The sequence below is a fragment of the Triturus cristatus genome, chromosome 6, assembly GCF_964204655.1.
Source record: "Triturus cristatus chromosome 6, aTriCri1.1, whole genome shotgun sequence".
NCBI lineage: Eukaryota > Metazoa > Chordata > Amphibia > Caudata > Salamandridae > Triturus > Triturus cristatus.
The window spans coordinates 1004918072-1004943050 of NC_140589.1; the positions used below are offsets into that span (position 1 = coordinate 1004918072).

At 50.8% G+C, this 24979-nt stretch overlaps 1 protein-coding gene across 1 annotated transcript in view; it reads left to right on the top strand.

Moving 5' to 3' along the window:
- The window catches only part of SYNE1 (spectrin repeat containing nuclear envelope protein 1), a 1959630-nt gene that overhangs the window by 1527254 nt on the left and 407397 nt on the right, over positions 1 to 24979 (top strand). The window lies entirely within an intron of this gene.

Sequence of the window (24979 nt, forward strand, 5' to 3'; positions counted from 1 at the left end):
AGATGTTTTCTTTTTTCTTTGAAGAAGTCTTTTGATTCACAGGGTATAGTGACTATTCCCTTATTTGGCAATGCACCTGGGCACCAGCTGCATTGTTAAATTTGTTTTTTCCGCTATCAGGGTCAGATGTTGCAGGAAGCTGGCTCTGTATATACTATACCAAAGTAAGCTATAGTGCACATAGAATCCAGTGGATCCCCAAAGGCTTACAGAGATAAAAGTTAATAATACCTTACTCTCTTTTTGTGGTAGTGTGGGTGAGCAGTAAGGCTTTATCAGAGGGTAGTATTAAGAATTTCTTTGTACACACTCAGGAAGGAAATAATGTTCCATGGTCAACGACTGAACTCAGACCAATTGTTTTATTTGTAGAACAAAGCAGCACTTGGTACAGGTAAGCAAGCTGAATGAAAATGACTTTTGTTACAGGTTTGTGCAAAGATGTAATTACTTTTGGATTATTTTTGATTACTTTTCAGGGTACTTTTCAGATTACTTTTTCTGCTCAGTGTGATATGCCTAGATATCACACTGGGACATTTCCTAGATGAAAGGTGAGTAAAACAGTTTTTATCACAACACAGTTTCTTAGATTTCTATACAAAACACAATCAACACTTAGAAGTGTTTCAGAGGAAAACAGTCAATACAGTCCTAAGGAGGAAAATGAGGTTATCGAATTGCAGGTAAGTAAACGGTCTTTAGGGTTGAGTTTCTGGGGTTAGACCAAGGGTTCCTCCAGGGTCAAGGATGCACTCAAAAAGCACCCTCAGTAGCACTAGGGCAGCTGGGTGCAGAGAGCTGAGGCCAAATGTTAGCCTATGGGGCTAGGGGGCCATCGGTTGGTGGCTGCTTACGAGCAGGCCACACGGTTGGGGGAGCAAAGCTCTTAGGGTTAAGCTCAGTGCAAAGGGGATCCAAGTTAGCACGCCAAGTACACCCACAGTGGCACAGCGGAGGCCGGGTGCAGGGTGCTGGATCGACATCTGGAGCCCTGTTGCTTTCAATTGGGAAGAACAAACTCTACAGGCTCAGGAACGGAGATCTTCTGGAGGCGACCACCAGTTGGAGAGGTAAGTTGGGATGTAGGGGGATGCTGGGTGCAGAGTGGTGCAGACTCGTGGATTTGTCCAGAGCCAGAGTATGTTTCTTGAGCAAGTCCGGGTGCTCACGGGAGACAAAGACTTTGTAGGAAAGGCAGGGCAGGTCCTCCGGGTTCTGGGGGGCGGCTGGCTGCAGGACATGCTGGGATTCCTCTGGAGCAGGTCGAAGTTGTGGAACAGGCCAGTAGGGCTAGGCCGAAGGCAGTTGGTGCCCTCGTCTTCTTCCTTCAGCACGGCTCTTCGGTCCTTCTTCTTCTACTTGCTTGTCTGAGGAGGCAAGGTTCGGGATTGCCCATCAAATAGTAAATTTAGAGGCATTTCAGGTAGATACAGGTCGGGACCACTGGGTCCCTTCCTTGGGGTGGGTACACCCCCTATTATGTCATCCTCCAGTGGGATGGGTACATAAGCCTCACTCTGGTTGGCTGGGTCCCCCATCTTTAAGAAGGCGGGGACTGAAAGTTGTGCTTCGCCTCGCCTCCCCCACCTAAGGGGCGTGGTTGGCAAAGGTGGGTACACCTCTCCTCCTATCTTGGTTTTCCCGCTGATTCTCCCACCCAAAGTTAGGGTCAGAACCGGTGGGGGCAAGTTGCTGGGAGCAGCAAATGGCTGGGTCAGCTCACAAAGGCAGCACGCCTTTGAAGCTTCCCCTACTTGGACCCTGCTCATCCTTGGGACCTCTGCTCAGGATGTGCTTTGTGTCAGGACCCCTAGAGCAAGAGGCTCTCGACCCAAGGGTCCAGAAACATGTCTGGGGTAGCGGCTGGTGAGCAGGCAGTCAGCCAGGACACTGGAGTTAGGTCATTTTTCAGGGGGCATCTCTAAGATGCCCTCTGAGTGCATTTGGTATTAAATCCCACACACATCAGTGTGGGTTTAATGTGCTGAGAAGTTTGATATCAAACTTCCCATATTTTAGTAAAGCCATTATGGTGCTGTGGAGTTTGTAATGACAAACTCCCAGACCATATACTCTCTATGGCTTTCCTGCACTTACAATGTCTAAGAATGAACTTAGACACTGTAGGGGTACAGGGCTCATGTACCTGTACCCTCACCAGTGGTATAGTCCATCTAGCTAGAGGGGTGGCTTACCTATGCCATAGGCAGGGGATTGTAGCCATGGCACACAGGGATGTGTGCCATGTCGACTCTTCACTTTGCTCTGGACCAAAAAACACTGCCTGCAATGTCAGGGTGTGTGTGTGTGTGTGTGCGTGTGTGTGTGTGTTGAGGTACAGTTCTTCTAAGGGTGGCACAATATGTGCTGCAGTCCTTAGAGGCCTTCCTTGGTCAAAGTGCCCTTGGTACCCATGGTACCTTTTACAAGGGACTTACATGTGGTCAGAGAGTTGCCAATTTGGTTTGTAACAGTACAGTTTTAGGGAAAGAACATAGGCCCTGGGTACCTGGTTAGCAGGAACACAGGGCACACTTAGTCAAAGAGCATCAACATCAGGCAAAAAGTGGGGGGAACCATGCAAAAAGGGGCACTTTCCTACAGAAGTATACTGATCAGAATCAGTTTTTGGCGCCTGACAGCTCATACAACTGAGCCCACTCGATTGCTCGACTCCCGTGCTTATGGAAAAAACTCACGGTGACGGATCCTCAATCCCTTTTTTTGTCTCTACTTGACGTACACTGAATACTGAGCTTCTCTTGACGCTTCACACCAGGGCTTTGACTTCACCTCTCGAGAACCCCAACAATGCGAATGCAAAGTAAGTGATGGAAAGGATGCCCTGCTAATACTGCCCCCAGCACTGGTTCAAGTTCTCCTGGACTACACATTATTAAGTGTGCAATCTCTGCGTCTCTGTTGAGCACTACAACACCACGTGACTTGCCTGCCTCACCATCTGGTTGAAGAAAACTCAGATGAGAGCGGAGAATGCTGAGGCAGGAATCCGATGACACCCCAACATCTTTAGTGAGCACAGCATTGAAGCAGAGGCAGAAGCCAGAACCTCAGAGGCCCAGGTGGTCCAGTCCAGTTCAGAGGCAAGCTTACCGTCTGAGGCAGAGGCAGAACAGCAGCAAGGCCCAGAGGCTTCACTATTATGGAAACCAAATTGTGCTCTTTACACAACGGTGTAAAAACAATGTATATACAGTGCCACTGAAATGGCAAGATTCTAAGTGTACAGAGTTTTCCACATAATAATGAATATGTTGACTTTGCCAAGTAACTCATCAACTGCTGCATAGTCTGCAGATTTTCATTAAATAAAATATTAAAAGTTACTAGAAATGTCAAGACGTGTTCCCACGATGGGTAAGGTCCTTCACAAAAGTTGCCTGGACATCTTTCACGTGTCATGGCACCCATCCACAACCCACTCCTGCACAGTGCACACATGTACAGGCAGACCATCGCCTCAGAGGGGGTCGGGCATCGAGCCAGAGTCTAAACAGCCTTTTGGGCCACCACTGCTTTTGAGCCATAGTCGGCACCAGGAAAAAAAGATAGAGTTGACAGCGCTCCCTTCTCTGCCCTCAGAGATCCTGTACCAGCCTTGGGTCCCATCAAAGCCAGCAGGGTCCTCAACACTGGTACCAAAGCAGACACTGGTATAAAAATAACATCAGCACCTAAACCCCCATTGGTGGCAAAGCCAGCCTCAATGTCATAGGGGCAGACACTGAAGATGCATTTAGTGATAAAAACACCAATGATGCCCAGCTCTGAGTATTTAGAGCAACCTATGCTCCATCACTGGCAGGTGTAGTTAGATGCTCACAAAAGCATCTGTTTGCACACCCACAGACAGATAAGATCTCCTCAAACCCACAAGAGACTCTCAAGGAATATGCAATGTACTTTTGAGAAGCAGAGTGCTTGGACCTTCCTCCACCCCTCAAGCATAAGAGACACATGGACAGGGGCACTAGCTCCCTCCCAGCTCAACCTCCTCCTTCACCACCATTTCCTCCACATCACAACCTCATGCTCCACTTCCTTGATATTCACCGATGGGGGTCACCCACTCTTCTTTCGGGCTGGGCAGCCAATCCACCATGCCGATCCCTATCATGCATTCTATGACCCTGAGCCTTAGCGTTACCCTTGGATGACTAAAACATTGATCCCTTAAGTGATACAGACCCGGATATGTATCCAGACAAGCCTTTTTCTCCAGGAAGACAACTTCCTGGTCAAAATCTTATCCAAGACCCACTGCTCCCTTTGGTTCTCCCTATGCTTAAATGGATGCTCTAAACCACCTCTGAGACCTTTAAAGATCCTGTCAAGGCAAGGGTCGAAAACAAATATAGACTCTCACCCAATGACCTACCCTACATCCGTGGCCCAATACCTCTAGATTCGCTAGTTGTCTACACATCGTGTAAACACCCATACACTCAGTTTGCAGGAGTCTCTTCTTTTCCTAAGGGAAGTAAAAAGCAGGATGCAGCAGGCAAAAGGGTAGCGATGCAAGCAGCCACGCATTTGAGGATTGGCAACTCATTTGGCTGGCTATCCCTATGAGACAGGGCACATTGGGATTAGATGCAGGCCCACACTGCCTATACTGCTGGGTAGTATAGGCAGTGTGGGCAAGAGCTGGTAAAGGAGGAGAACCCATATCTAACGCCATTGTGCGCTACACCATAGATGCGACTGACACCGAGGCCAGAGAAGTCAACACCAGTATCCTGATCAGAAGTCACACCTAGCTCAGTGTCTCTGGCTTTAGGCCAGAGGTACAGCAGCATCTGCTAAAACTACCATTTGATGGTGAGCATCTCTCTGGACTGCAGGTGGACCAGATGCTGGAAACACTTAGATAAGACACCGATCCAGCCAAAGATATGAGCGCCCTTCAGACATCTACTCCAAGGAATTTCTCAACTACCTCGGAGTCAACATGGGGTATTCAGAGCAGCCTGTAGAGAAAAAAACAGGTCTAGGAGCAAAGGAGGTTCAGGTCAAGGAGCCTCCTCCTCTAGTCAGTGACTCCCTTCACCCCCCAATCACACGATACCTGTTGGGGAAGACTTCAAGGGCTTCTTCCTTGCTGAAAAGAGATTACCTCAAGTAAGTGTGTTCTCTCGATCATAGAGTAGGGCTACTGCCTCAAACTCATCTCAACCCCATCAAACATCCCACTCCGGAAAAAAAACCCTCACACCGGTAACTTCTTGAAGAGAAAGTTCAGGCACTCATTTACAAAGGAGCCATAGAGCCAGTTCCACAAGCACACCACAGCAAGGGAGTCTACTCTCTATTCTTCCTCATCCCCAAAAGTGACAAAACTTTGAGGCCTATTCTAGATCTAAGACCTCTCAATGAGTATATCCACTCAGTATAATTCTACATGACCATGCTGCAGGTTGTCATCCCACTGCAGCAGCAAAGTGAATTTATGACCGCAGTTGATCTGAACGATGCCTACTTCCACATAACCATCATCACTGCTACCTATGTTTCATGTTAAGTGGTCAACATTATCTATTCAATGTGTTGCCTTTCGATGTCACCACAGCCCTCAAAGTATTCACCAAAGGCCTAGCTGTGGTAGGCATCCATCTCACAAGGGATGGCATTCACGTGTTCCCCTACCTCAACAATTGGCTGGTGAAAAGTGCAAGCAAACAACAGTGTCTCGCTCACACTCAAGCTGCCAGCCCCCACGGTTAGAGCCAAGAACCTGGGAGTGATCATGGATCACAAACTTGACGTTGGAGATCAGGTCAGTGGAGTTGTATCAACCTGCTTTTACCTCCTTAGAATCCTGAGGAAAATTACATTTTTTCCTTCCAGATGAGTTTTTTAGGACAGCAGTCTCAACCCTCATTTTGTCACGGCTGGATTATTGCAATAGTTTGTACCTGAATTTGAAAAAGAAACATCTGCACCGACTCCAGCTAGTGCAAAATGCGGGGCTAGACAGCTAACAGGCATACCAAGGTTTGTCTCAGCTAGAGATGGACTTCACAATTGCATTGGCTGCCAGTAACAAAATGAGCACAATTCAAAGCATTGTGCACTGTTTTTAAGTCACTGATGGGTAGTGGCCCGGAATTTCTGAGCAGATGCTTTGAATGGTATGTTCCTGGTAGAGCGCTGCGCTCCTCGGAAGGAAAGCTAGTAACTGTCCACTGAGTGAAAAAAGTTAACTCGGGCGGCAGCAGCTTTTCCTTTTGTGCAGCGAAAGCCTGAAACAGCTGCCGTTGCATCTTAGGAATGCCACAGAGCTCCTTCCTTTTAGAAAGGGGCTGAAGACATGGCTATTCTCGGTATAAGACATTTTACCTTTGGATTCAGTGAGTCAGTGCTCAGCGCCAGGACACCTTTGGGTATAAGTCTGCTTTAAAAGCTCCTATGACATAACATAACATAACCCAAGTCACCCATATGCCTCCTCCACAGTTTGGGATTCACTATAAATACTGCCAAGTACTACCTCCAGCGTCTTCAGATCCAGCCCTTCCTGGGGGGCATTCTAAGTGCTGTACCGGCTAGGCCTACCCAAGCCTAGCCAGTGTACAGGATTCCAGCAGACACTGCCTCTTTTTCAGCCAGCTCATCAACTCACAGTCAGAACACTTATGCATCTCTTTGGGATGATGCCAGGCTGCACATGCATCTGCTCCAACTGCACAATGGTCACAGGCAGAGGGCAACTTAGTAGATCTAGTGTTGATACATGTCCGCACCCATTGCTCCCTGCAGTGGTGGAACAGCAACAATCTGTTGCAGGGCTGGCCCTTCATGGACCCTATTCAACAAGTGACCATCACCACAAACTCCTCACACTCAGGATGGGAACCTTCAACAAATAACTAATCATGGTGTGGTGATCATATCAATTCACTCGAGCTCCTGGCCATCCAACTAGTTTTCAAAGCTTTCTTTTAAGACAGTCAGGAGAGAGTAGTCCTCATAAAGAAAGACACTATGACTGCCATGTTTTACCTTCAAAAGCAGGGTGGCACACACTCACTGCAGTGGCCAACACTGGAACAGAGCATTTATCGATTCACCATGGGATACACCTCCTTGCGGACTACCTTCTAGGAGTGGACAACAACTTTCCGGACCTGCTCAGCAGGATGCGTCGCTGGATGCTAGTAGTCTCTCCCTTTCACATGTTTTTTTTTTGGAAGTGCTTCGTGTGCATGTCCTCAACCATACATTTGAACACAGACTTGGTACGAGAATGACTATTTGTTGGAAGCATGGTGTGTTACCACAGGCTCTCATCCACGGATGTGCTCCATTTTCAGACTATATTTTTACAGGGGCATATTGCTGAAGTGCTGTTTTTGAGCTGGAAAACTACTTCTCTGACTATCTTCTTGTGACATGTTTCAAGAAACGTTATCTTTTCTGTGTAATTCTGGTCATTTCTGATAATATTCAACATATTGATTTTTGATATGTCAATTGCCGTGTAACATGTTACAGTCTAGTCATTACGTGTAATAGTCACTACTCTTTTAGAATATTGTTGAAGGATACATATGTGATGTGCCATTATTTCCTCAATTTGTGCCGGGGATAATTTGCATTCATATATTGTAAGCATAATCTCACCTACGCACGTGTAGTTCTGACCCAGCACAACTTGGGTGAGAGATCGCTCACCGGCGTGTAATCTAGTCTAAAGACGCACTATATTTAGTTGTTGTCTACCTTTTGAAGAAGTGGTTGTGGGTCGTGATGTCACAATTTTACGCTTTACTGATGTGTGACCATCACAGTTTTATCCCTTACGTGAGGGATGGGTTTGGGGCAATGGCAATAGTCCCATCGCAGTTGTATCCCTTTCGTAAGGGATGGGGTTGGGTTTGAGTCCCAGTTAGTGACCTCTATATGGAGGTAGGCATATGGGTGGGTTTCTTTACACACAGTTTTTGTTTTTTTAACCTTACACAAGGTTGGGTTATGGGATTTTTCCCCATGTACATGTACAAAGATATATACCCCTTCAGGGGGTAAGTGACCTCGCCAGGAGGTTTGGGCCATGGGTTAGTTCCCATACATAATCGTTATTGAGTATAACCCTTACACAGGGTTAGGATATGGGTTTAGACCCCATTTACATGTTGCATGCAGTACTAAGGTACAACCCTACATAGGGTGTGTGTTATGGGTGCTAGCCCCTTACACAGTTTCCATGGGTCGCTGTCCCATATCTTGTTAGTTCCCTTGCAGTTGGGATTGGTGTAGCGGGGTGTTTTACACTTTGCATCACTCCACATAACTTCTTTGGGATTGGTTGTGGGGTGTGTTATCCTGTGTTACAAAGTTTTACAATTTGAACTTGATTCTCTACAAGCTTACGCTTCAAAATTTTTGATAATTTTCATCGGGGAGGATGAGGGATATTGATGCTCATATTTTTAATGTCGTATTTTTCCCATCTTTTCTTGAGTTGTACTGTTCTCTTTTTCTTTTTTTTAAATTTTTTTTTTCTAATTTACTCAATCTGCCAATCTCTAGCTAGAAACGCTCGTCTCAGTTGCCATAACAGCAAAGAACAGAGCACCTCCATCCAAGAAAAGCAAGCTGTATCCATTTCCATCCCTTCACCAGTGTGCCCATGGCAAAGACAAGGGAGGACCAGGACTGACAGCATATATCTGAAAGAGACACGTTAGTGATAGATTCCTTACCTTAGAATATCCCCAGGCATCAGACTGGATCCAGAAAGTTTTGCTTAGCAGTACCCCTGCGCGTCAGTAGGTGGTGTCGTGCAGCTCCACGTCCGTCACTGGCGTTGTAAGCGCCGAGATGACGCCACGGAGGGTACTTAGGCGGCACCCATGCACGCTGATGTCAGTTCTTTCTTTTTCCGCACCAGCAAGCTCAGATCCAGATTGAGCACTTACCTTAGTCTCTTTTGACTACTATTTTGGGACTTTTTGTCTCCTCTCTTTCTCCTGGTGCAAGTAGGGATGCCCGGCTTTAAATCCTGTGGGGCCTGCCGCCGGAATATGTCGGTGGCGGACCCCCACGATGTTTGCCTCTACTGCCTGGAGACTGCCCAGGACTCCCGGGACTGCCGGGATTGTCGAGCCATGGCCCCTAAGGCTTTGCGGGAGCAGCGTAGGAAGTTTGTTGGAGGTCCGGCATTCATCACGCTGCTGCTCCGGGTCCAGGGGCCGTTCCCGGGACCGCTTGCGGGACCGGAGCCGTCGCTCATCGGGCTCCAAGTCTTCGCCTTCGGATTCTGGTAACGACGTCATAAAAAGAAGTTGAAGAAGCGTGTTTGCTCTCCGACGTCCACCCGTCGCTCCCCGGAGGCAGACGAGGGGGACAGGGGCTACGCCCGGCAGCTCCCCTGGAGCCTGGGAGTCCTGCGGCCTACCCGCCATACCCGGGTCCATCGGCGACTCCCGAACAGGTGCAAGAGTTCCTTGCTACCATGTACCGCCTTTTTAGGCCTCGGGCTCCCGCCGGCGCGCCTTCAGGCCCGCGGTCCCATGTCCAGATCCTGTTGGGCCGGCGGCTCAGCCTCCGGCACCAGCCCCGGTGCCACAGGATCCTGCGCCAGTAGCTCCGGCGCCATGAGGTGCTGCGTTTTCAGCCCCTGCGCCGCCCTCGGTGCCACACTGGGTGCCGTTTATTCCTCTCTTGCCCCGATTCCAGGACATTTTGTTCCGGCCTGGGATCCGCATTGGGAACCGGCGCCGGTCCGACGCCGCCTGGCGCCGTTCTCCGTGCCGGTCGTCCCTTCCCCACCTCCGGCTTTGCCGCCGCGACCGGCCCCCTCTACGCCAGAAGCGGACGAAGACTGGGGAGGGTCGAAGGACCCCCTTGCCCGGCAATGTGACTCCGAGCCGGATTGGGTGGACGACTTGGAGGAGGCAGGCAACCTCGATGTCTCCTCTGACCCGGGGTTCGCCTCCTCCCCGCCTACGATGGAGGAAGGTGCCTCCTACATGATGGTCCTCCGTCGGGCGGCTGAGGCCCTCAATCTTGACTTCCCCACAGTGGCCCTCAAGACCAACCTCATCACCGACGTGGTCCAGACGGCGTCTAGTTCGTCGGAGCCGTTGCTTCCCTTCAATGACGCCCTTACCGACGTCCTCTTGGGCACTTGGTCGAGGCCGGCCACGGGGCCCCGGTGGATAAAAACATCGCCAGGCGCCACCGACTGGCACCCGATGACCCCGCCTTTTTGATTACTCACCCTATGCCTGAGAGCCTGGTCATTCAGGCCTCGACGTCACAGAGTGCTTTTCCTACGGCCCCGCCAGATAAGGACTCTAAACGGCTGGACCAGTTTGGGAAGCGGTTGTTCTCTTCGGCCAGCTTGGGGCTGCAGTCGGTGAACACCGCCTGCTTGTTGGGCCGCTACTCCCATGCGGTGTGGGATGCCGTTGCTCAGGTGTTGCCTCAGTGTCCTGAGGAGGTGCAGGCTGTCCTTTCTCAGGCAATCGCTGAGGGTAAGGATGCGGCTAAGTTCGCCATTCGGTGTGGGTTGGACACCGCTGACTCATTGGGCAGGGCGATTTCTACAACTGTGGCGTTGCGCCGTCACGTCTGGTTGCGCTCGACTGGGTTTTCGCCTGATGTCCAAAGCTCGCTCATGGACATGCCCTTTGATGGCACCCGCCTGTTTGGCAACAAGGCTGACAGTGCGCTGGATCGCTTTAAGGATTTGCGGGCTACGGCCAAGTCCTTGGGCCTTTCTACTAAGAGTTCGGTCTCTCCTGGCTTTCGTTCCTTTCGTGGCCAAGGTAGAGGCAGTCAGGCGCACCCGTCCCCTAAGCATAGGCAGAACCAGCCCCAGCGTGGCCGGGGGCCGGTTTCCGCAGGGGCAGGTCAGGGAACCAGCGTGCAGGTCCGTCCACCTCCACCCCCGCTGCTTCTGCCCCCAAACCTTCCTAATCTCAGCTTCGGGGAGCACCCCACACCGGTGGGTGGCAGGATCCGCCACCACCTCCCTCACTGGCATGAGATTACATCAGACAGATGGGTGCTGCAGATAATCTGCCACGGTTACTCCCTTCCCTTTCATTTCTCCCCTCCTGCCATGCCACCTTGGTGCCACCGCATGTCGGGGGGATCACTTGGCTCTTCTCCAACAGGAAGTCACGTCCCTCTTGGCCAAGGGGGCCATCGAGTGCGTTCCTGTGCCGGAAGTAGGGAGTGGTTGTTATTCCCACTACTTTCTGGTCCCCAAGAAGGACAAAGGGGGTCTGCACCCTATCTTGGGCCTCCGGGACGTCATTCGCTTCCTCCGGAAGGAGAAGTTCAAAATGTTGACTCTGGCTCAGGTCTTGGCTGCCCTCGACCCTGGAGACTGGATGGTAGCGTTTGACTTGCAGGACGCATATTTTCACATTCCCGTCCTGCCGGCCCACCGGTGTTACCTGCGGTTTACGGTAGGCCAGGAGCATTTTCAGTTTGCCGTGCTCCCCTTCGGCCTTACCAGCGCCCCTCGGGTGTTCACAAAAGTGATGGCGGTGGTTGCAGCTTATCTGCCAGGGCGGGGGTGTCAGTCTTCCCTTACCCTGATGACTGGTTGTTGAAGGCGGGCTCACCCCAGGCAGTCGTCCACCACCTTCAGACTACGGCCGACCTCCTGCATTTGCTGGGGTTCTCCATCAACGTGCCGAAGTCGCACCTGAGTCCCTCTCAGAAGCTCCCCTTCATTGGGCAGCTCTGGATTCAACGTTGTTTCGGGTTTATCCTCCTGAGCAGCAAGTCCGGGATATTCAGGCTATGATTCCGACCTTCCTGCCTCTGTCCTGGGTTTCAGTCAGGGTGACCCTCCGTCTCTTGGGCCTGATGGCCTCCTGCATCTTGCTGGTGCCACATGCCAGATGGCATATGCGGGCTCTGCAGTGGGACCTGAAATTCCAGTGGGCGCAGCATCAGGGCACCTGCCGATCATGTCCAGATCTCGGAGGGCACTGCACGACAATTGCAGTGGTGGCTCACGAATCACGATTGGGTCAATGGCAGATCCCTCTCACTTCCCCAACCGGAGCACACAGTGGTGACGGATGCGTCCCTCCTGGAAGTCCGGCAGTTGGCTCCGCGCCTTTCAAGGTCCTGGTCCTGTGGAAGGTCGAGGGACCGGTCGCGGAGTCGTCACCATCATTCTTCTGGATCTAAGTCTTCGCACTCGGGGTCAGGTAAGCCGAAGCATTCCAAAAAGAAGTCGAAGAAGCGTTGTCGCTCTTCGAATTCCCCTCGCCCGTCGCGCGACGCGGCTGAGGGTGCGGGCGGTGCCACCCCCGCGGCTCCGGCAGAGCCTGTGACGTCGCCACCGGCCTACCCGCCCTTCCCGGGTCCAGCGGCGACGCCTGTCCTGGTGCAAGAGTTTCTTGCTGCCATGGCTTGACTCTTTGGGCCGTCTGGACCCAGCGGTGCACCTCTGGGCCCCGCGGGCCCGACTGGGGGTCCTGTTGTTACATCGCCCCCGGCGTTGGCAACAGCTCCGGCACCGCAGGCCCCCATGGGATCCCGGTTGACCATGTTACGCCTCCACCGACGTCGACCCCACCGGCACCGCTTCTGACGTCGCCTGCTTCTCGGGATGACGACATCCCCGGTTTCAGTCCGGACACGGAGCCGGATCGTCGTCGATCGATGCTGATTCCGGCGCTGATGGGATTTGTTCCCTATGTCCGTCCTCCGTATTTTGAGCCAGTTCCACAGACTTCGGAGGAAGGGGAGGACTAGAAGGGGTCTGAGGACCCTTTCGCACAGGACAGTGCTTATAATCCGGACTGGGCAGAGAATTTGGGGGAAGCCAGTGGTCTTGACACCTCGCTGGACCCGGTCATGTTGTCTCCTCCTACCGTGGCTATGGAGGAGGGAGCAGGTTATGCAGTGGTGTTGCGTAGGGCGGCCGAGGCCCTCCACCTCGAACTCCCTACAGTGGCCGTCAGTTTGAACATCCTGACAGAAGTGCTCCAACCGGCGGCAACCTCTTCGGAGGCCTTGTTGCCTTTTAATGACGCACTTTCTGACGTTCTTTTGGGCACCTGGTCCAGGCCCAACACTGGAGCTCCTGTGGACAGGAACGTGGCCCGACGCCATCGCCCGGCTCCGGGCGATCCCCTCTTCCTCTCTCAATACCCTACTCCTGAGAGCTTGGTTGTCCAGGCCCCTGCGTCCCAAAGCGCTTTCCTTTCCGCACCTCCGGATCGGGAATCCAAGAAGCTGGAGCAGCTTGACAAGAAGCTGTTTTCATTTGCCAGCTTAGGGCTGCGGTCGGTGAACACCGCATGCCTCTTGGGCTATTATTCCCACTCTATGTGGGACACGGTTGTGCAGGTGCTGCCTAGCTGTCCGGAGGATGTCCAGACAGTACTCACCCCAGCTTTTGCTGCGGGGAGAGACGCACCATTTGTTGTGAGCTTGACACCGCCGACTCGCTGGGCAGGGCGATTTCCACTACGGTGGCGCTTAGGCGCCACGCCTGGCTGAGAATTTTTGGCTTTTCAGGGGATGTCCAAAATACCCTGATGGACATGCCCTTTGATGCCATTCCCCTTACCAGCGCCCCTCGGGTGTTAACGAAAGTGATGGCGGTGGTTGCAGCTTATCTGCCAGGGCGGGGGTGTCAGTCTTCCCTTACCCTGATGACTGGTTGTTGAAGGCGGGCTCACCCCAGGCAGTCGTCCACCACCTTCAGTCTACGGCCGACCTCCTGCATTTGCTGGGGTTCTCCATCAACGTGCCGAAGTCGCACCTGAGTCCCTCTCAGAAGCTCCCCTTCATCGGGCAGCTCTGGATTCGACGTTGTTTCGGGTTTGACAAGAAGCTGTTTTCATTTGCCAGCTTAGGGCTGCGGTCGGTGAACACCGCATGCCTCTTGGGCCATTATTCCCACTCTATGTGGGACACGGTTGCGCAGGTGCTGCCTAGCTCTCCGGAGGATGTCCAGACAGTACTCACCCAAGCTGTTGCTGCGGGGAGAGACGCACCATTTGTTGTGAGCTTGACACCGCCGACTCGCTGGGCAGGGCGATTTCCACTACGGTGGCGCTTAGGCGCCACGCCTGGCTGAGAATTTTTGGCTTTTCTGGGGATGTCCAAAATACCCTGATGGACATGCCCTTTGATGCCATTCGCCTTACCATTCGCCTTTTTGACAATAAGGCAGATAGTGCTCTGGAGCACTTTAGGGACTAGTGGGCTGCGGCCAAGTCCCTGGGCCTGCCGGCCACTCGTCCTCCTCCGCCTTCTGCTTTTCGCTCCCTTCGTGGCCGCGGAAGGGGCGCCCCACTACGTTCGCAGAGCCACAGGCCGGCACAGCAACAACCTCAGATCGGCCACGGACGTGGGAACCATCGAGGCGGTTCAGGGGGCGGGTCAGTCCACCTCCACCCCCGCGGCATTCACTGCTAAGCCTTCCTAGTCTGTCCGTTCAAGTCTATCAAACGCCAGTGGGCGGACAGATTCACCATCATCTCCCCCACTGGCGCACCATCACATCGGACCAGAGGGTGCTGCAAATTGTCCGAAGGGGCTACACCCTCCCCTTCGAGGTTACCCCTCCAGCCATGCCACCTGAGTACCACCGCATGTCGGGGGATCACTTGGCACTTCTCCAGCAGGTAGTTGCGGCCCTCTTGGCCCAGGAGGGCAACGAGCGCGTTCCGACACCCGAAGTAGGTCGTGGCTGTTATTCCCACTACTTTGTGGTTCCAAAGAAGGACAAGGGCCTGCGTTATATCTTAGACCTTCGTAACGTCAACAGCTTCCTCCGGAAAGAGAAGTTCAAGATGCTCACATTAGCTCAGGTCTTGTCTGCCCTAGACCCACAAAACTGGATGGTAGCGTTAGACTTGCAGGACGCCTACTTTCATATTCCCGTCCTGCCGGCCCACCGGCGTTACCTACAGTTCACAGTTGGCCACAAGCACTTTCTGTTCTTCGTGCTCCCTTTTGGCCTTACCAGCGCCCCTCGGGTGTTCACGAAAGTGATGGCGGTGGTCGCAGCTCATCTGCGCAGATCAGGGGTTTCAGTCTTCCCCTATCTCGACGACTGGCTGTTGAAGGCAGGCTCGCCCCAGGCAGTCGTCTCCCACCTCCAGACTACGGCTGACCTGCATTTGATAGGGTTCTCTATCAACGTGCCGAAGTCACACCTGGTACCCTCTCAGAAGCTCCTTTTCATCGGAGCGGTTCTGGACACAGCGCAGTTTTGGGTTTCTCCTCCTGAACAGCAAGTCCGGGACATTCGGGCTATGATTCTGATCTTTCAGCCCTTGTCCTGGGTTTCGGTCAGGATGACCCTGAGGCTGTTGGGCCTCATGGCCTCCTGCATCCTGCTGATCAACCATGCCAGATGGCATATGCGGGCTCTGCAGTGGGACCTGAAGTCCCAGTGGGCTCAGCATCAGGGGGACCAGTCCGGACACGTCCAGATCTCAAAGGGCACTGCACAGCAGTTGCAGTGGTGGCTCATGAACCAGCATTGGGTCAGAGGCAGATCCCACTCCCTTCCCCAACCAGAGCATGCGGTAGTGATGGATGCATCCCTCCTAGGATGGGGTGGCCACTTGGGAGAGGTGGAGATCAGAGGCCTCTGGTCTCCGGCGGAGTCCAAGCTCCACATCAACCTTCTGGACCTTCGTGCGATCCGTCTTGCACTGAAGCATTTCTTCCCTCTGTCAAGGGGAGAGTAGTGCAGGTGTTCACAGACAACACCACCGCCATGTGGTATTGCAACAAGCAGGGCGGGGTGGGTTTGTGGATCCTATGTCAGGAGACTCTGCACCTCTGGACAGGGCTGGAACATCAGGGCATTTCCCTGGTGGTTCAACACCTGGCAGGTTCGTTGAACGCCAGGGCGGATAAGCTCAGCTGCAGGTGCATGATGGATCACGAATGGCGTCTTCACTCGGAGGTGGAGCAAGGTCTCTTTCAACAGTGGGGAGAGCCTTGGTTAGATCTATTCGCTACCGAAGAGCACGCGCAATGTCTTCAGTTCTGCGCGTTGGAATTTACAAGGCGGCACTCGCTCGGAGACGCTTTTCATCGTGATTGGAGTTGCGGTCTATTGTACGCCTTTCCGCCTATACCACTTCTACCCAGAGTGCTGAGGAAGATCAGGCACGACCGGGCCCAAGTTATTCTTGTGGTACCGGACTGGGCTTGAAGAGTTTGGTATCCCGAGCTACTCAGTATTAGCGTGGATCCCCCGATTAGTCTGCCTCTTCGGGAGGATCTTCTGTCGCAGCAACAGGGGACGGTCTTGCACCCAAACCTGTCCAGTCTCCACCTCCTTGTGTGGAGATTGAGCGGTGACAGTTGATTCCCTTTGACTTGCCTCCTGAAGTCTTTGACGTGATTCTGGTAGCCAGGCGTCCCTCCACTAAAATGGTATACGCCTGCAGGTGGAACAAATTTGTGGCATGGTGCACAGCAAAGGCTGTGGATCCCCTTTCTGCCCCTCTTTTCAAGGTCCTTTTGTTCCTTCTTTCTTTGGCCTGGCAGGGCTCTTCTCTGGGCACTATCAAAGGCTATCTTTCTGCCATTTCGGTCTTTCTCGGGCAACCTGATCAGCCCTCTTTTTTCAAGTCCCCTGTTGTAAATAGATTTCTCAAAGACATTACACACCTTTTCTCTCCTATTCCATTTGTGGTGCTACAGTGGGACTTGAATATGGTTTTGACCTATCTGATGTGCGCGCCTTTCAAGCCTCTTCACAACTGTCCTCTTTGTCTTTTGACTCTGAAGACTGCCTTCCTGGTTGCTATCATCTCCGCTAGGCGAGTGAGTGAGCTCCAGGCTCTTTCTTGTAAACCTCCTTTCCTTTCCATTCATCCGGGCAAGGTTGTGCTCAGGCCCCGGCCTTCCTTTTTGCCAAAAGTTGTCACGGCCTTTCATATTGGGCAGACTGTTACCTTGCCCACTTTCTTCCCTCCTCCACATCCTTCCAGAAAGGAAGAAAGGCTCCACCGTCTGGACCCAAAAGTGCACTTTAATTTTACTTCCACCGCACACAACAGTTCCGGGTGTATGACCAACTCTTTGTTGGCTACGTTGGCACCAAGAAAGGTCGGGCGGTACACAAGAGGACTATCTCCCGCTGGGTTGTCTTGTGCATCAAAGCCTGTTACTCTTTGGCTAAAAAGGAGGCTCCGGTGGGGCTGCGTGCTCATTCCACTCGAGCAACTGCAGCCACTACTGCATTGGGACAGGGTGTCCCCCTGCAAGACATCTATCATTCAGCCACGTGGGCATCACTGCACAAATTACGAAACATTATTGTCTGGACAGCCAAGTCCGGAGAGATGGCTTTTTTGGCCGTTCTGTTCTCCAGGACTTCCTGGTGTGATCTTGGTTCACAGACCCACCACCGGGGTTGGTATTGCTGGGGTATCTATTTTAAGGTAAGGAATCTATCACTACGTGTTTCTTTCAGATGAACAAGTTTCTTACCTTCTGTAACGATGTATCTGTAAGAAACATTAGTAGTGATAGATTCCTTACTGACCCACCCATCCTCCCCGTTCTGCGAGCTGATTTCTAGGGTTAAGGCCATCCCTTTCAGGGCCCTAGTTTCAAGGTACCAGTAGTCAGTATCTTGCATGGCTCGGCGTTCCTGGCGTGGAAAGTCGTGTACAGAACTGACGTCAGCGCGCGTGGGCGGTGTCTAAGTACTGGCCGCGACGTCATCCCGGTGATCCCCGACGCCGATGACGGACCTGAAGCCGCACGACGCCACCTACCTACGCGCAGAGGTACTGCTGACGAAAAAACTTCCCGGATCCAGTCTGACGCCTGGAGATATTCTAAGGTAAGGAATCTATCACTACTAATGTTTCTTACAGATACATTGTTACCGAAGGTAAGTAACTTGTTCGTTTCGGCCAAATCGACCACTCACAGCATCAGAAAAGTGATCTCATTTAGCTGCCTCCCAGGGATAAAATCTCTTTGGTCCTGATGTATAACCCCCTTAATGGCCTGGGAGAACCTACAGGCCAATATCCCCGAAAAGACCTTGTAGTCCGAATTCAATAAAGATATTGGCCTCTATGAATCGGCTACCAGGGGATCTTTATTTGGCTTCAGAATTAAAGTGACAGTGGCCTCGGCCCATGACTGCGAACTTTTTTCCCATCAAGAAATATGGCATTAAATACATTATTAAGCACTGGAACAATGATGTCTAAGAGTTTGGAATACATCTCAATAGGGAGGCCATCAGGGCCGGCAGCCTTCCCCCTGCCATCTTCCTAATCTGCGTCCTGACTTCGTCTTCCATTATCTCTGCCTCTAAATACTCCTTTTGATCGTTATTTATACTCGGTAGCTCAATCTTCTTCAGCCAGGCCTCTATAGTCTCCTTCTCAGGTGAAACATCATCACTATATAATCCATACATATATCTACGGGCCTCTGCACATAGTTCAGAATTCGTATCTAATAGAGCTCCAGTATCACCATCTCTTAGGTTTCTCGACTTTTCCGTTTTTGCTTTCCAGGCCAGAAGTGAGCCACACCTTTCCCCATGTGAAAAGTGGTGCGGCTTACTTATTCTCCACCTGTCAAGCAATCATTTGTCGAGTTGCCCCTGATATTCCACCTGGAGTTGTTCTAATTCCTTGCTAAAACAGGCAACTCTACTAGATCCCTCCAATGATGCCTTTTGGAGATCTTGTTCCTTGCACCTGATCAATTTAATTTGTTCATCCTCTTCCAACTACAAAGCCCGCCTCGTACCAGCCAGTCAGAAAATAATCAATACGAGAGTGGTGGCCATATTTTTTGCTGTAGAAGGTGAAGTCTCTTACCTCCCCCATCCTGCTTCGCCAAATATCCACCAAATTAAACTCGTATATCAAAGTCTTCAAAATTGCTAGGGTTCTCGGGGGGCTGACATATATAACTTTAGAGGTTCTATCCAAAATCTTATTTTGCACTATATTGAAGTCTCCTCCAATTATTACAGGCATAGGAGCTTGTAAAAGGCACAATTCCACTTTCACTAACACATCTGGGGAATCATCATTTGTTCATAGTAATTGGCACATACTAATGGCATCCCCTGCACCATTAAGATAGCTACCAGCCATCTCCTGGAGGAGTCTGATTCATACCTTAGCAACTTGATGCCTGGGTTATTTTTGATAATTATAGCCACCCCTCTTGAGTTGCGTCTCTGGTGGGAACACACTATTTCTTGGACCCAGCCCAATTTATTAAAGGAAGACCTACACTCCTCTCGTTCCAAATGTGTCTCCTGAAGTTGAAATACTTTCGCTACGATATTCTTCAGGAATTCTGAGACCCGGGCCAACTTCCGTCCAGACCTCAAAGTATTACAATTTGAACTTGATTCTCTACAAGCTTACGCTTCAAAATGTTTTGATAATTTTCATGGGGGAGGATGGGGAATATTGATGCTCATATTTTTGATGTTGTATTTTTCCCATCTTTTCTTGAGTTGTACTGTTCTCTTTCTCGTGATGTTTTGCTTTATGTTGCATCCCTGAGTTCCGAACATTACCGCTTTCTTGTGCATAGTTTTCTCCTTTAGTATTGATATTTTTGGTTTTTATTTGAAGGAAAGGGATAATGTTATATCCTCAGTATTACATTTACATGTAATCAGCCTTGGTCCTCCTAGCTGCTCAGCTAGAGTGAGGGATGGTAACGGAATGTTGGTGTGACTGTGATGCGTGGAATGCCTGGGTGCTTGAGTGTTTGAGTGGTGACAGTTAGAGATGGTTTGAGCACCTAGGCAGGCTGCTCCTGGTGGGGCTGGTACATGGCTGGTACTTGACCAGAGCTGGCTGGACAGAGATTGATGCTACCTTGACATGTAACCAATAAAGAAGACTTGGAAAATACTACATGTGTACTAATGTCTCTAAGTGGAGTGGTGTGGCTCACTGGTTAGAGGCGGCAGACCCGGAAGCAGAGGTCGGTCAGGGACCAGGGTTCGATTCCCGACGCGGCAGGGTCTTGGGCCAAGGTCAGCGGACTCGATAATTCTCGCCTCGGTGCCTACTCTAATCATGGATCACACTCAGCAACTCTGGGCAATAGCTTGCTTAATCTCCACTTACGGCCCCATCAGTGCCGGGGATGCTTGGTCTTCACCTTGGAGATGCCCAGTAAGGGACCATCTCGCAGGGAAAGCCAGGATGGGTTCCCCAGCAGTACACAGCGCCGGGACACTCTGCTTGAGTAGCTGAGCGCTCAATAAAACACCAGATAACATAACATAACATGTACAGGGTACAACAAATTCCACAAGTTGGAACACCACCCAGGACTCCTACACCTGTTCTTCTGTCATTGGGGGTCCCCAAGGTCGACCTCCTTGCCACTGCCCAAAACGAAAAGTAATAAAACTTCACCTCCAGGTTCCCACAACCACAGTCCACTGGCAATGCTGTATGGATGAATTGGTCAGGGATCTTTGCCTATGCTTTTCTTCCTCTCTCACTCCTTCTGTATATGGTCCAGAAGCTTCGGCAAACCTCCCTCACTCTCATTCTGGTGGCTCCCATGTGGGCCAGACAACCTTGGTTATTGATCCTCCTTGAACTGTCCATTCTTATCCACCAGAAGCTTCCTAACAAGCCAAACCTTCTCACTCATAACCAAGGCAGAATTAAACCCTCACTATCAAATGAATTGGCTTTATACCTCAACACAATTCATCTCACTCACTAAGGCCTCATGTAGGTAGCTAAATACCGGTCGGTAATGGCCGAAATTCGGTAAATATCCCATTACCGACCGGTATTTAGGCATTTGAGATGTAGGAGGCATGATTTAAGGATTCGGTAATTTACCGAATCGGTAAGGGATCGGTAAAATACGATTCGGTAAAATACAGATTCGGTAAATTACCGAATCCTTAAATCATATGTAGGGAGCACTCAAGTGAGTGAATTTCAGTAGAAAGGATTCGGTATTTAACACCAACTACAGGTTGATGTTCAATAACGAATACCTTTCAAAAAGCTAAATTTGGCTGCTTTAAAAGTGGCATGTGGCAGACATACATGCCCTTAGGGCATGTATGTGCGCCACATGTGCACACATGCACGAATCAGGGGTGCAACAGGGTGTCAATGTGACACCCTGCCACCCATGATTATGCTTCCCCTATTACCGATTCGGTATTTACCGAATCGGTAATAGTAAATGGATTCCCATTCATTCCTATGGGCCTCCAGTCCCATAGGATTGAATGGGAAGGGATGCATTATTACCGATTCGGTTCATACCTATTCATAATTACCGAACTTTACCGAATCGGTAATATTTACCGATTGTTTACCTACATACTATTTACCGATTCATAAATACCGAATCGGTAAAATTCGGTATTTATGAATCGGTAAATAGTATGTTACCTACATATGGCCCCTAATCTCTGGATATAGTAGCGATATGGGCGTCCCTAAATAAGGGGTGCAATAACAGTGAGAAAGTGCCATCTTTCTTGCATGGTATGCCCCCACGTTTGCTGAATTGCTGAATGTACTTTGACTGAGTGTGCCCTGGACTCCTGCCAATCAGGTGCCCAGGGCCTATGTTCCTTCCCTAAAAACCTCAAACCCAAATTGGCAAACCCTAGCCACATGTCAGCCCCTGGTAAATGGTACCCTAGGTACCCAGGGCCTTGTGACCCGGGAAGGCCTCTAAGGGCTGCAGCACTCATTGTGCCACCCTTAGAGGCCCTGTACCCTAACACACACACACTGCCCTTGCAGGCTGAGTGTCTGGGTACAAGACAAAACAAAGAGTCGACATGGCACACATCTCTGTGTGCCATGCCCACCACCTACACTGCCATGGCATACATCAGCCACCCCTCTAGCTGGGTGCCCTATGCCAGTGGTGTGGGCACAGGAGCATGAGCCCTGTGCCCCTACAGTACCCAGGTCCATTCCTGGGCACTGTAAGTGCAGTGCTGCCATTTAAGAGTACATGGTGCTGAGAGCTTGTCAAACACGAACTCCACAGCACCATAATGGCAACACTGAAGACTGAGAAGTTAGGTATCAAGCTTCTCAGCACATTAAACCCGCACTGATGCCAGTGTGGGATTTAATGTACAAAGCACCATAGAGGGCATCTTAGAGATGCTCCCTGAAACCTAACCTACAATCCACGTCTGGTCTGGGAGGCTGCCTAGGCTGCCACACAGCAGACATGTTGCTGGACCCCTGGGTAGGAGAGCCCCCGCTCTCCTGGGCCTGCAGCAATGCACATCCTGGGCGAGGTGCTAGGTCTCCTCCCCCAGGATGGACAGGGGGAAGCTTCAAAGGCATCTCGCCTCTGTGACCTTCCCCAGGCCACTTGCTGTACCCAGCAAACTGGCCCCCACCGGTTCTCTCCTCCCCCCTCCCCCCCACTCTGGCGGGAAGACTGGCCGGAAACCCCAAATAAGGACAGGGGATGTGCCAGCCTGCCAACGAGGTGAAGCACATCTCCGGGCACTCGCCATATTGAAGGTGGGAGGCCCTGCCCAATCAGGACTAGGCTACTGCCCCCCTCCCACAGGAGAGTGGCTGGATAGGGGGTGTACCCTCCCCAGGGCAGCGACCCATTGGTCCCTTCCCTTTACCTACCTGTAACAACCATAAATCTAGTATTTAGGGGCACCCTGAACCTTCCTTCCTTAGATTTCAGATTCCGAAAAACAAAGAAGAGCAAGAAGAAAGAAGACCTGCCGTGCAGCTGCTAAGAAGAGGAAGACACCAACTGCTTTGGCCCCAGCCCTACCGGCCTGTCGACCCACGAACCTGCTCCTGCTACATCCCGGCACCTCTTATGGCCAGCAACCTCACAAACCCTGGAGGACCTGGCTACCTTTTGACTCTAAGCACCTGGGACTCCCATAAGCAGTGGCTCTGCTCAAAACCAGCTTCTAACCCCTGGCATCAGCCCGGAACCGCGAACCCTGCACACTCTGCACCCGCCAAGCTTGGCCTGTGCCGGAGTGAACAAAGACCCCGAGGACGTCTCCCCGGCGACTGTGACCCCGAATCCGGCACCCAAGGACTCACCTTGACGCTCCTAATGACGCCTGCAGCCTCAGAACCAGGTACACTCCCAACCACGATCAACAGAGGGTAAGATTTCCCAACACAAAAAGGCACCCCGGCGCCCTGCGGCCCCCTGTGCCCAACTCCTGGGTACCTACCTATCCTCCAACTATCCAGCTTACCTCTCAAATTGGTGGTGGCACCTGAAGAATCTTCGTCCCCGAGCTTGCAGCCTTTGTTCATCTAGGAGCTTTCCCGTTGAAATCCATTGAGCGCCCGAAGGCTCAAAAGCACCCTGCACCCAGCCGCCCGAGTGGCCCTGGCAGTGCAACTTCTACTCCTACCTACTCCCCCATTTTCCCTGTGCGAGTGACCAGGAGCCCAACTCCCACGGCTGCGTGGCCTGCTAGTCAGCAGCCACCAACCAAGGCCCCCCTGCCTCTCATAGGATAACATTGGGCCTAACTCACTCTGCACCCGGCCGCCTCAGTGTCGCTGAGGGTGTAACAACTGTACCTATCTGACCCTGGGAGACCCCTGAGTCTGTGCCCAGAACCCTAACTCTGCCAGTCGAGTACTTACCGAAAAGCCAATAACTAAATGTCCTTCCATAGGGTAACATTGACTGGTTTCTTCTGAAATTTCTTCTAAGTGTGGAGTTTCTAAAACTTAAAATATTCACCTAAAATCAACCGAGTAACGAAAACGAAAATACTCATCTGCTTTTAGGAGAGATCCCTGTGCTGGATCTTGGTGCCGAGCACTGACCCTGAAAAATATTCACAACCGTACTTACCAGTAACCCAATTTTCTTCCATAGGAAACCATTGACTGTTTTTCTGTGAAATTTCTTCTAAGTGTCGATTTTTGCAAACTATAAATATTCTTTAAAAATCGTACCAACTGTGAAAACGTAATTACTTACCTGTTTTAGATAGAGGTCCCTGTACTGAGTCTAGGAGCCCAGTACAGGATTACAAAAGTAACAAGAACATACTATACCTGCAACTTGAATTTTCTCCCATAGGGAATCATTGACTGTTTTTCTATGAAATTTCTTCTAAGTGTCAACTTTTAAAATAGCAAAATATTGCCTAAAAATCACGCAAGTAACTAAGTCGACTTTTATCACTTGTGTCTAAGAACTGTCCCAGGACTGAATCTAGGATCCGGTCCTGGAGTTAGAAAAGTAATCCTGAAAGTAATCTATTGCAAATAACTTAAAACTTCCATTGAGCTCAATGCATTATTGTGTTTGAAATTGTATTTTGCCTATTGCAACACCCTGTAACCAGTATTTACAAAAATCAATTGCATATTGCAAAAGTATTTAAACAAAGCATCTCATTCTGAGAAAGTATATTTTAATACCATTTGTTGGTTCTAAAATAAAACAACCATATCTTTTTTATACAAACCATTGGCCTAGAGTTCAGTTATTGAGTGTGTGAGACCATTTGCTGACTGAGTGTGTACAAAAAATGCTTTACACTGTCCTCTGATACTGCCTTACTGCTCGACCAAGCTACCACTTTAAGAGAGTAAGGTTATATCTAACTTTAGCCTCTACCAAACCTCTGGGGACTGTGGACTCTGTACCTATTTGGGAACAGTATATACAGAGCCACTTTCTCACAATAACACACTTGGCTACATCTAAATCCATAGGCCCTGACAGGTTGTCCACTGAAGTTTTCAAGGTGTTTATGGCAAAGCTGGCACCCAGACTACTAGCACCCTGTAACAAAATACATGAATCGGGGGGACTACCACACTCCCTAAAGGAGGTGCTTCTAATCCTTCTCCCCGAATTGGGCCAGGAATTTGGGGTGCTGGAGATTTCTGGCCTCTCAATAGTAAATGTTGATTGCAAAAGTATTATGAAGATGATTGCCACTCGTATCCTGAGTGTACGGCCGGGCCTGGTGCACCCG